Here is a 9,533-nt window from a genome sequence, read left to right on the forward strand (position 1 = left end):
GGGGGGGGGTGAAGGGTAAGTAGTATTAGAGGGCTAGAGTGTGGGTGCTTCCAGTTGGTTTAAGGAACTGTGAAGTTTGGGATTAAGGGTTGGGAGAGGATAAAAGAGATGATGAAATATTTTCCTACTTATTTCTTTCAGTAATTGGGTGTATTTGATTTCTTCTTTTTTTCTTAGATGCATGTCAGCTCATTCTTTCCCATCAGATAGTAACTGCTGGCAGAAGCATTCAAAATTAATGGGCAATCTGAAGTTGCTTTTGATTTATGTGTTTCTGGTCCTCCTTCTGTAGAGGCTGCATGGCTCACCAGCAGCTCCCTGTAATGTGCTGGGTTTCTGTCTCCTTCAGCCATTCAGAAGGAACTGCAAATCACTTTAATTACTCTAAATCACCAGGTACCTATTCTCATAGTTCATTGTTTGTTTTTCTGCAGCTCTTCTGCTTCTTTCTTTTGGGGTACTTGAGCTCCATTTCTGCTGTAAGCAACATGTCTAAGTAGTAGTTGGACAGGTGGAGCAGCCCCACCATTGTGTTTGATTTCCTTGGAAGCCTTGTGTTACAGGACAAGAGCTGTCAGGTTGTACAAGCACTGGTGGTCATAGGAGAGACAGCTTCATCACCCACCCTTCCAGTAAGATTGCATTGGTTTTTCTATTATTTCATGTTTCTTGGCTCTTTTTATCTTTCTAGAGGATCTCAAAGGCTTATAATGGGAATGTATCATGACTTAGCCCTGTCCCTGTTGAGCTCATTCTGGGAGATTACAAGGGAAGCTCTTGCTTGGAAATGAGGAAAGCCTTATTTCTCCAGCCCTTTAAAGCCTACTCAGTTCTTTTTCTTAAAACTCTTCCCTGTTCTGTTATTACAAATGAGACGTTCCTCAGAGCTATGGCAAGGGACTTGTAGCAGTAGTAAGGCTAAATTAAATTTCCTGGAGTTCGAGCTCAAACAACTCATAATGTGGGCTATTCAAGAGCCATTCAAAGGTCTTAAGCCATAACCATATTTATTATTTCTGCTGTGTTTACAGCAGCTTAAGAATTCAACTTTTTGTACTGCCTGTTCTTTATTGTCATAAGAGAATAGATTGCTGTGACTGGAACAATATTTTTGTTGTGATTTGCTTTCCAAAAAACAACTGTGAATAGTAAATGTATTAAAAATAGGAAGTAGAGCAGAAAAGCATTTGCTAACATTTTGATTCATGACTGTGTATTTAATGGTATAAAGGGTAAACTAGAAAAACTACATGTGCTGGATATAAGAAGCCTGTAAAATAATCTGAGGACCAGGTGAGAAGACTTCTTGTCAAATGTATTTTGTTTTGTGGCCATTACAGAAGCTATGCTAATGTCATCATCCCAAAGTGGTGATTTGTACTGTTTGCTTGGACAACACAGCTGGAGCCTTAAGACCCTTAACAGAAATAGCAGAGGCAAGCTGGTGAAGCTATAGTGTGGCTTAGAGGAGCCTTGAGGAAGAGGAACTATACAAAGGGACAGACATACTGTGTGTGCTTGCATTTTGACAATAGGTGGAAATGGGTGTATTTGGGTGGGAGGACAGTAGATGAAAAGGAGAGTTAGAGGTGCATGAAGCAAGCTACCTCCATCTTTGGGAAGGAAGGAGCATGCTGTTAAGTGTCAGAAAACTTCAACCTAGGCCCGAAAGAAGCTTACAGTCTGCTGAGGTCTCATCCCTCAAGTATGTGTTGGTGCACAATTGTTATCTTGTTATCTCCTGTAGTATTGGGTAAGTTTTGGAACTGTTACGGAGCATTGAGGCTTCCTGAGTAAATAAGAACCTCTGAAAAGCTCTTTGATGTCAAAGTATTGTGTTTTGCTCCCACAAATGATGTGTGACTATAGTATCTACAACACCAATACTTGGTCCTGTGTACTGCAATAGAATGGCAAGTGAAGCACTTACTTCAATAGTAGCTAGCCTGTGGGTTTGAAATGGTCCTTGAAGATTCAGAAGTGTCTTGAACATGAAATGGAAATTGCAGAGAGGCTGCAATGTAGCCTTAGTCAGACTATGAACCAAAACTACTGTACAAAGCATCTAGTCACAGATGTGCAGGCATCATCTTTCCTTTTTCTTTAAGTATTGCTGCCCTCTGTTCTGCTTAATTTTTCTCCACTGGTTTTCCCCTTTGATTTCTCACTTGTGCTGCCTTTATCAAGAGACTTATTCAATGTTTAAACTACCACCTGCAAGTTTCCTTTTTCTCAGTACTTTCTGACACAGCTGATTGAACTTTCTAGAAGGATCCCTCACTTGGAGAGTGGTGCTCTACTCCCTGCTTCCAAGGTCTATTTCTAGCATTTGGTATCCTTTAAAAGTGTCCATGAAGTCACCACTCAGCTTTTCTATGATCAGGCCACTAGCACTGAGTCTTTTGCTCCCCTCCCTGCTCACCATTCAATACTCTTCCTTCTGCAGATGCTAGTTGTAAGCTCTGCAGGTCATCTCTTGACTCCTCTTACTTTTTTTTCAAACTCCAGCTGAACCCCTCTGCTTGTTCTTCTGCGTCATTAAACAAAAGCCAATACTTCTGTTTAAAAAAAAAAAAAAAGTTTAAGAGGTCAGAATAAGGGTCAAACTCACAATCTGTTCTTCTATTTTTGCAGAATCTAATTTAAACTTGCTGTTCTCCATTGTGGCCAGACTGAGATGTCTCTTTATGTAGGCAGTGTCAAAACAAAACATGTTTCCAGGCTTCTCCTTTCATGCAGCTCTTAAATTTAAGGGCCAACAGGATATTCTTGAGCCTGTTTGACCACTCTGCACTCTACAGTGTTCATGGAGTGTTACGTCTGTGCTGAAATGTCCCAAATCATGCAACTGTCTCTAGACTGAATCAAACTTCTGATATTTGTATCCTTAGGTAGTCATGACTATCTTTGGGCAGTAGGGCTAAAGCACTGATAACGTTCATGTTCAAGCTATTGCAAAATACATGACTCTTTCTAAACTTGGTTTCTTTTCTAGTCTCTTTGTAAGGTCAGACTGACAGAAATGTGGCCAGTGTGTTTCAATGTGTGCATCTATATTCTTGATCAATGCCTTCCCAACAATTATCCCATTTTGCTTGCTATGCAGAGCTGCTGCATCTGTGGTGCAGAGCTTTCAGTGACTCTCTGTGTGACTTGAGATGCAGGTATAGTTGAGTGATGTTTTTGTTTGGTCTTATTTTGCCAAAATATTGCAGATATTTAATGGCTGACTACTTCTGTTGGAAGTCTGAGAGCTTTGCTCAGTCTCTCAACTGTTCTCCTGTCACCTTTCCATCTCAAAGCTCTTAACCATGTTCAAAAGAAATAAGAGTCAAGGTTTTTCTGCTGTCACCCTGTGAATCATTCAGAGAGGTTACAGTAGAACAAAAGAGATGCCAGAGAGAACAGCCACTGGCTTCTGGCCTTAGGGTACTTGAATCAGGTGACTATTCATGCATGTTCTCCAAACACTGGAATTCTTTAATGGTGTTTTGACTTCTAACACCCAGTCAGCTTGGTGGGCTTAGTGTACTTCACTCTGAAAATGCCACAAGGCATTTCTGTGTTTGTTTTACACGGTGAGAAATGTCACTGCCTCTTCCTTCTGGAAACAAATACAGGGTAGGCTCAGGTATATAAATAGTGACTCCAGTTACTGTTTGGTACCATCAGCAGACAGCACAGTGACTGCCCAGTTGATAAGCTCTTCATGTTAAGACAAACATTGAAAGGCCTAAAACGCAGCCCCATATCAGCTGGAAAAAAAGCCCTACCACCTGAAGAAAGCAATTGGAGGTGGGAGTAGTAATTCCTGACTTGGATTCCTAGGTCATGTTCCTGTGGTATGTTTGGGAGTGCTTCCTAGATGAAGAAAGGCTGCTGCCCAATGCCACAGGAGGAGCAAGAGGAAGCTCTAGCTCTGGTAGGTCCAATTGCTAGGAGGTGGCATAAGACAAACAGTGCCTTGGGCAGGGAAGCCCTCTGTGATTTACAACTATTTCAAACCCTCATTAACAGAAGTATAATTGGTGAATTGTAACTCTTTCCTGTGTGGATTGTGGTAAATGTTTCTTCTCTCGCACAATGTGAGCTGTCTCCACACCTGTGTGTTGGTAGCTAACCTTGCATTGCATGTGGTGATGTGCCTCTCACCTCTTCCATCACTGCTCTCCATCAGAAAGCCAGTCCCACTGTGCTGTGGCTAAGACAAGCAGTAGAAACCCCCTGGGGTAGTTATACTTGTTTCCAGTAGTGCACACTTTCTGATTCATAATACATGAACACCTCATAATACCTTTCAAAGGAAATGAACAACTGATTTTTGCCTACAAGCATCTTTTGCTCACGTAGCTTCTTAAATTTACTAAGAGTATGTAGCACCCACAGAGTAATAGTGAAGACAAAAAAAACACAGCTCATTCTTACTGTAGCCCATACTGATGTATATGTATGCCTTGCTGTCAGCGTGTGAAGGCCATGTCATATTTTGTGTCCAGTTCATTAAGATTTTTTGCATGAATTTCTGTTCCTTTAAATGCTTAGCTTATAACTGGTCTTTAGCATGTAAATAGTTCACCTTGGTAATGACTCTGCTCCAGCTTGTAGGGTGTAATCAGCATGCCAAGGTCAGCTGGAACACACGGGTGCACTACATCCTGGGATGGATATCTTCTAACATGGCTGATCTCCTTCTGGGAAATACAGGATTGGATATAGAAGGTGTGTGAATGCTTTGCATTTCTTTGTGTATGTGCACCTATCTTGTTCCTCCTCCAACCAATTCCAATATTTTTAAAAAGTTCAAAATACCTGATGTAACACTGTGTGCTCAAGAAAATTGAGTAGATGGATACTGACTGCCCCAGTTTGTCATGCAGAGGTCTGTCTAGGACTGTTTTACTTCCTAGGCCTGGTATCTTGATGGCATAGTGTGCCATCAGGCAAAGGACCTGCACCTCCAGCCCCCTCTATGCTGCCTGCGGGCTGTAGTATGATGGGGAGTTTCCAGAAGTGCTCCTCCAGGCTAAAGCCATCCTATCTGTTTCAGTCTGCTTGTACACAAATACTTGTGAGAGATGAAGTAGCAGCCTGCTGTGCAGAATAGTAATGCAGGCTTAAGGGAGAACAAATATCTTGTTCTACATTATGCTGTGTACAGTGAAGGCACAATTCTTCCTTCCTTACTTTTTGTGGGACGTGAGGAGATTGTGTGAGAGTTCCCAGCTTTTTCTGGCTGGGATGAAAAGGCACAAGGATGAGGCTTATCAGGAATTCTTGTGGGAGCTGAAAACAACCCCTTTCAGTGCTGGTTTTTTTTTTCCTTCCAGTAGCCCTTTCTGAGGCTACTCACCAGCAAGCTTAATTCTACGTCATTATTTCAGCTGACACAGTTGACACCTTCTGCTGTCTAGATTAGCTTGTTCCATTTAACTTCTCTTCCAATTACCTTAATGCTTACAATTACCTTAACAAATGCCAGTCAGGTGTGCAGTGCTTCTGTAGTACTTGCGCAGAGGAGAGCTGAGCAGCAGCCTCTTAAAGGTGGGGAATTCTTCTGATTAATCTCTTCCAAAAACTGTATTATCTTACAAAATAAGCAAGGAATTTCTAACTCTCCTGCTTGACTATTTTGATAGCTATTGTTTAGTGAACTGACCTCACATCTCTCCTCCTTTAAAGATGCAATTTTATTCATTGCTGTTTGAGCATTCTGCTCCTTGTTTGCACTGCCTTCTAGGCCCAGCACTCACTGTTGTTTTCATTCACAACCATCTGCAGCCAAGCGGAAGTTTTGTGCTGACAGGCAAAGATGATATGCTGATGTTAAGAATTCCAGGACAGCTGATATGTTGAAATTGTATCTCACTTGCCCTTATGATTTTTCTTTATATTAGACTATTAAAATGCTACGCATATAGGGGTGTTGTTTCAAAGTGAGCAACTTGTTATAAACTAATCATACACAACTGTGTTTACCTAAATGATATGTTCAGCAGTGGTATTTGAAAATACAAATAGTAGATAGGTTTAGTGAGGTATTTCACATTTGTCTTGGGTATCTACTAATTTTTAACATTTGGATGTGCAGCTGGAGCTTAAAAGGATTTCCTGCATGTGATGTCACACAAGCAGTGAGTGGCGATTACAAGGATATAACATCACAGTCTTTTTCCAGTAAGTTCCAACAAATCACTTCTTTCCTCATACCTAGGCAAATCCAGGCATGGAGATGCTGCGTTATGTGCATGTCAACAATAGCAAAAATTGGTCTTTATTGCAAGTAATGATGGATCAGAAGGAAATAACTTATTTTGAAGCTCAGATTCCAGAATTCAAGATTCGCAGCTTTAAAAGTAAGAGAAATAGAAGTTTTCAAAATTAACTGTGTTCTGGATCCAGATGACTTTTTGAGCTGTGTCAGCATCTGATTTGTTAGTACTTTTTTAATTATTATTTTAATGCTGATTTTATTTGCCCATGTCAATGTCTCTCACTTAAAGGACCTGAATACCATTGCACTGTATGAGCATGGAGTGAACTGCACTGCTAGAAAACTTCCTGTAATATTAGCTGAGGTCCTGAAACCATGGCATTTTATCCCTTATGCGTTATTTAACTAGATTCTTCTCACAATCTATGTAAACATATATTTTTGAAGCTGCTAAGTATAATTGGGCAGAAGGTTCCACAGGATATTTACACATTGTACAGCCCTATTTAATGGGCTGCTCTCCCTTCTTTCCTGTTTTTCAGTATTCTGAATGTTCTTGTACTCTACAAAAGGATAGGTAGGTTTTACTTTGCTTCTTCACATTCTTTGCTTCTTTCAAATCTTTCATGGTATTCACTCCTGCTTCTTTGCTCTCAAAGCTGAACATTCTCAGTATTTTCAGCCTCTGCCTACCCAAGGCTTATCATCTGCTACTGACTTTGTGAAGCGCCGAATCAAGCTTGCTTCTGTGCTCTCAACTATTTTGCAGATGTACTCAAGAAATGCTGCATCCCTCAGCGGATTCATCTTGGTCCTAAGATACAAATCTTGGTATTATATGCTTCCTATAATGAACTTTTAGTACCTCTTCATACTAAATTATGGTAGCCTGGTCAGCTTGTTTGTAAGACACCAGTTTCTCCCTCGCCACGTAACTCATTTTAATGGCAGGACATCATCTGTTGACTTCATTTGTTTGAGAAGACAAGCACTGATGTAGATTAGTTATGGATGTAGCTATTAGTACAGGAACTTGCAAATTTCTTCTCACAAAATTTCTGAATGTTTTTCAAAGTTTAGGCCAGTTTGCTAAAAGTTTGCTTTACAAACAAAGGTATGTGTTTCACAACAGTGACTATTCCATAAATACACTGAGCCAACTCAGATGCTTACAATTGCAAGGATAACATTTTTTCCAATACTAAATTCTTAACAAAAGATTGTGTGGTGCAGGCAACATCGTGTACAGAGGAAGAACTAGCGCTATATATATATTATTTTTTTTAATTGTAACTGAGATAAATTTACTAAGTACCACCTGGTCCCTTTCTTACAAAAGAGTAGCCCTCTCTTCGTCCTCTCAAGTATGTGTTGAAGTAGCTTCTTTCAGCAGATGTGCTGATTCTGTAACTTTCCTCTTAAAGGGGCTCTCAAAGTTTTCTGAGTCCCCACCAAGAGTAGATTGCTCCCAGAGCAATTCTTGCTTTCTTACTAGCTCCTTTGTTGCAGCATCAGGGGTCCAAATCTAGAAAAGAAGAATATTTGTAGTTAACTTAGGCATGACTTCTGTGACTAAAGAATTTAGTAAAAAAAACAAACAAAAAAACCCGAACTGTTAGCTAAACAGAGTTGTGCTGTGGCACTTGTTTCCATCCCGAGATGCAGAAGAAAACTAGTGCAGAGTTCCTGCAGATAGCACAGCATTTTTTATATATAAGCAGAGTACTCTCTTATCACTTCTCATCTGTAATATGCTGAGGGTTTAGCTCAGGGCAAATGGGAAGGGGGGGAAAGATTGCCCAAAGCTATTTCAGAAGGACAGACTCAGGCCCAAGGTTCTCATAGCAGAAAATAGTAATTAACCATAGAATCACTGTCGTCTTATTCCTGAGACCACTGCAAAAACTAGTGCAAGTCAGAGTTAGGGAAATGATAAACCAACGTGAAACAGAAAAAACTTCTTGGTTAGTAATGGTATTCTTTTCCTTAAAAAATATGTACATACACATGCTTTGTGATCCACCATTTTCTTCTCTCAGTTACTTATGTGAACAAGTTCCAATGCAAAAATTATGCTTTCAGTATTTTAACTTTAGGGTATAAATACTTAGTGGGCTGGACTCCATGCAGTTCAGTAACTGTCACAAATTAAGTAACCATGTGACTGAGAGGGCAAGTTGGACATTGGTGCTGGTCCCATACACAAGGACTCCTGCCCATTAAGTGTGCTGCATGAATATTAAAATTTATCTCATGAACATAGTTGCATTTTATTGTAGGTCTACTTCAATCCTACTTTAAAACTTGATGTGAGCTTGACTTCCGTGATAATTGTATGCATATAATACATATACACATGTGATATTTTAGTTTATTGTTGTTTTGCGATAATCTATACCCTGTGTCACATCATTTTGTTAAACATCAGTTTGTTCTGGCTTTGGTTCTACAGCAAAGCCTTGTACTTGTAGGTTATCATGCACAGAGGAGAAGCAAATTAATAAAATCATAACTAGCTAGAAAACAAAACAAACTCATCTTTGATTGAGCCATGTTAGGTAACGTTTACTTTCAAGCAATATTTCTTTCCCTGGATGAAGCCACTCCTGTGTTCCTGCATTTCAGCAACTAAAGGAGGAGAAGAGAGCAGACAAAAAATCTAGAACAAACCTACTGGAATCAACTAGGACCCCTTCTATAATATCTTCACTAAAAGTGTAAACCTTTGTCTCTTTTTGCTTTGAATTTTCTTGAAATGTCAAGATTTCTAAAAATCTATTCAGAAATGTGTAATGAGAGAGAGAGGTCAGCTTGTGAAAACATGACTGGAATATGTAGTACTGTCTCTGAGCAGCAAGTTGTGAGAAATGCTGTGTGCTTTGCATTTTGACACTGGGTCAGTCTCTTTGCTGGTATAATTGGTCCACCTATAATTAATTAGCAGTTACAAAGCTCTACATACTGACTTCCCAAGAATGTGATTAATCTACCTTTGACATAAAACTATACTTATGGTTTGCTACTGTACATACTTTTCTGGGTTTGAATACAATGTCATCTTTCTTAGTAGCACCACTGCTTATCAGAGAGTTCAGATAAACAACACTGTCCTGTGCTGGTTTCTCAAGATGGGGTTTTTCTACAGGTGGCAGAGATGCATGTGATAGCTGGAAGAAAAGAGGTTAATCAGTTAAATACGTTACATCTGGAAACAAAGCATGCATCCTATGTCTTCTGTTACTTGTTTTACCATCCCTTCACAGGGTATTTTGTGTATTTGAATCTATTAACTATCATTTGTTTTTCTTAAAGTTGTTCTTTT

At 39.7% G+C, this 9,533-nt stretch overlaps 1 long non-coding RNA gene across 1 annotated transcript; it reads left to right on the forward strand.

Moving 5' to 3' along the window:
- Window positions 1-75: 75 nt before the first annotated feature.
- Window positions 76-4,680, forward strand: LOC109365852. Its single transcript, XR_004159035.1, has 3 exons — window positions 76-632; window positions 3,829-3,922; window positions 4,599-4,680. It is a non-coding gene; the product is annotated as an uncharacterized LOC109365852 (long non-coding RNA).
- Window positions 4,681-9,533: the final 4,853 nt, after the last annotated feature.

This window comes from Meleagris gallopavo, chromosome 2 (genome assembly GCF_000146605.3).
Source record: "Meleagris gallopavo isolate NT-WF06-2002-E0010 breed Aviagen turkey brand Nicholas breeding stock chromosome 2, Turkey_5.1, whole genome shotgun sequence".
NCBI classification, from domain to species: Eukaryota; Metazoa; Chordata; class Aves; order Galliformes; family Phasianidae; genus Meleagris; species Meleagris gallopavo.